Source organism: Myotis davidii, unplaced genomic scaffold (genome assembly GCF_000327345.1).
Source record: "Myotis davidii unplaced genomic scaffold, ASM32734v1 scaffold370, whole genome shotgun sequence".
In the NCBI taxonomy this organism is placed as follows: Eukaryota; Metazoa; Chordata; class Mammalia; order Chiroptera; family Vespertilionidae; genus Myotis; species Myotis davidii.
The window spans coordinates 2,324,947-2,328,584 of NW_006288615.1; positions in this window are offsets into that span (position 1 = coordinate 2,324,947).

Genomic DNA, 3,638 nt, shown 5'->3' on the forward strand with positions numbered 1-3,638 from the left:
GGGTAAGGAGCCCCAGCCCCCCTGATGGGCCCTGCTCTGTGTGTGACAGGGTAAGGAGCCCCAACCCCCCTGTTGGGCCCTGCTCTGTGTGTGACAGGGGGCAGCGCCCCAACACCCGGATTGGCCCTGCTTTGTGCGTGTTATAGGGTGGCGTCGCAACCTCCCCATTGACCCTGCCTTGAGTGTGACAGGGGGCAGTGCACCAACCCCCCAATCGGCCCTACCCTAAGCGTGACTGGGGGTGACATTGCAACCTCCTGATCCACCCTGCTCTGTGCATGACGGGGGCGGCGCCCCAACTCCCCAATTGGCCCTGCTCTGAGCCCAACCAGGGGCTGCACCTAGGGATTGGGCCTGCCCTCTGCTACCCAGGAGCAGGCCTAAGCCAGCAGGTCGTTATCTCCCGAGGGGTCCCAGACTGCGAGAGGGCACAGGCCAGGCTGAGTGACCCCCCCTTCACCCCGAGTGCACAAATTTTTGTGCACCAGGCCTCTAGTAAATAAATAAAAATAAAATTATGCATGATATGTCTTTTTTTTTCAATCAAAACTCCTTCTGTTGAAAGTAGTAATGACACAAACCTTGACCCAAACCAGTTTAAGCAAAGAGATATATGCCTAAGTGACCATCTGACCAGTATCTATGATGTGCACTGACCACCAGGGGACAGATACTCAATGTAGGAGCTGCCGAACTGCGGTTCTCAGGCGACGCACCAGGAACCAGAGAGGAGGGAGCCCGATTCTGGAGTGTGTCAACTGAGAACCACCCTCTTGCAATCCGGGACCCCTCTGGGGGATGTCGGAGAGCTGGTTTTGGCCTGATCCCCGCAGGCCAGGCCACGGGACCCTACTATGCACAAATACGTGCACTGGGCCTCTAGTTTAACATAATGGAAAACATGAAAACACAAGTCAGGGCTGACTTGAGCTCCTCTTGCCCTCTGCTCTTTTCCACCCACATTCCCAAAGGTTCGACAGAATTCACCCTGCCTGACTGTAGGGCTGGTCACAATCAGTGCACCACACTCTTCTGAACTCAGTGATGGGGTTGTTGGTTCAGGGATGGACACCTGACTCACACAGAGGTGATGAAAAGCAATGAAACTCTTGCTTGGGTTTCTAGGCAGGAGGTTGGGGCTCTTTCTGTAGGAATTGAAGTTGGGAAGATGTAAGGTCTGGAGCTGCTGTAACTTCTTGCTACCCCATGGAGAAAACTAGACAAAAATGGAGAAATATGGAAGAAAGGACATTCCCAGAGGGAAATGAAGTAAGTAAGGGCCTGTGGTCTCCACAGGGCAAAGAAAGGCCGTTAGACAGGTGAACGACTAGAACTGGTCCCAGGGTCAAGAAGACCAAGTCTGCGGCACGACTGCACAGGGCTTACATGACTTGACTGTACCAGGTGTATGTGTGGAAAATAGACAAGATTTGTCTGTCAGTATTCTCCAGTAGGACCATCCTAAAGGTCACATTAAAATTACTGACAGACTTCAAACGGGAACTTTTCAAATGATAATCTTTGAAGCCAGAGAAAGCACTCTATGGACTGGCAAAAGGGGGAGGGGGTATGTGGGGATAGGAAGAGATTAACCAAAAAATTTATATGCATATATGCATAACCCATAGACAGACAATAGTGCTGTGAAGGTCTGGGGAGGGGCCAGGAGTGGGGTGAAGAGGGTCCATGAGGGAGAAAAAGAGGACATCGGTAATACTTTTAACAATAAAGATAAATTTTTTAAAAGCACAAAATAAATTCTAAGTACTATTTGAAAAAAGTACATCATTAAATAGAATTCAAAGAGACATTGGCAAAGATACATTGTAGTGGCAAACTTTAATATACTATCGACTTGAACACATCAAGTAGGCAAATATAAATTAGGATATAGAATTATATAAGTAGTATAATGAATACAATTTAATTAGTAGCTCTTGGATTTGGTTTTAAACCAAATATCGAATAAACAGTTGCCAAAATAATTCTCTGCCTAGCAAGAATAAAACCTTCCATTAAAAAAAAAAAAAGCAGAAATTATGTTGGCTATGTTCTTTGACCACAATATGCCAAAAACCTACGAGATAAAAAATAGAATTGGCTATTTACAAATAAGTAAAGTCAGAACTACAAAACAAAACTCCTAGGATATAATCTGAGATGACAAGAACTTTCTGAATTGGTTATTTAAATATATATATATCAGGAAGCAGCCAAAACTATTCTGAGAGACGCATAGCCCTCACAGCTTTTTCCCTTTGTATGAAATGTTTTGATTAATTATGAGCCATTGACCAGTACAGACTTTAAGCCTTAATATTTCTTCTTTCCTATGTAAAACCAGATTATTAACACTGTCTATTCCACGTAAGGCAGAATACCATAGTGTAAATGCAAGTAATAGTAACGTCTGCTCACACGTCTGCAGGCTTCACTAAAGCTAAGAACTAGAGTGCACCCTGTTTCTCAAGTCAGCAAAGCAAATTCAGTTACACATTTTTCCTGCTCATAATTTCAGTTGAAATACAACAAATACTACTTTGCATCTCAATAGCACTTCTTATCCATCACACAAGCCCTTTTCTCTACCCTCACCATTCTTGTGAGGTAGTGAATGGAGGGAGCGAGGACTCGTCCTTTTTTTAGAAGAGAAAACTTAAGGTGAATTTTGAACTCAACCTTGGCAACCTATTGAAAATTATCTAGAAAGTTTTATTTTTTTATTTTTTTAATTAAATCTTTATTGTTCAGATTATTACATTTGTCCCTCTTTTTTCCCCCATAACTCCCCTCCTCCCAGTTCCCGCCCCACCATCCACCCTCACTCCCCACCCTCTGTCCTCATCCATAGGTGCACGGTTTTTGTCCAGTCTCTTCCAGCATCTCCCACAACCCTTTCCCCCACAAGAATAGTCAGTCTATTCCCTTTTTATGTCCCTGATTCTATTATGATCACCAGATTATTTATTCACTTGATTCTTAGATTCACTTGTTGATAGATGCATGTTTGTTGTTCATAATTTGTATCTTTACCTTTTTCTTCTTCTTCCTCTTCTTAAAAAATACCCTTCAGCATTTCATATAATACTGGTTTGGTGTTGATAAACTCCTTTAGCTTTTTCTTATCTGTGAAGCTCTTTATCTGACCATCAATTCTAAATTATCGCTTTTCTGGGTAGAGGAATTTTGGTTGTAACATCTTGCTATTCATCACTTTGAATATTTCTTGCCACTCCCTCTGGCCTGAAAAGTTTCTGTTGAGAAGTCAGCTGACAGTCTCATGGGAGCTCCCTTGTAGGTAACTAACTGCTTTTTTCTTGCTGCTTTTAAGATTCTCTCTTTCTCTTTAACCCTTGCCATTTTAATTATGATGTGGCTTGGTGTGGGCCTCTTTGGGTTCCTTTTGTCTGGGATTCTCTGCACTTCCTGGACTTGTAAGTCTATTTGTTTCACCAGGTAGGTGAAAAAAGTTTTCTGTCACTATTTTTTCAAATATGTTTTCAATATCTTGCTCTCTCTCTTCTTCTGGCACCCCCAAAATGTTGGTACTTTTGAAGTTGTCTCAGAGGCTCCTTACACTATCTTCATATTTTTGGATCCTTTTTTCTTTTTCTTTTTACAGTTGGGTGTTTTTTGCT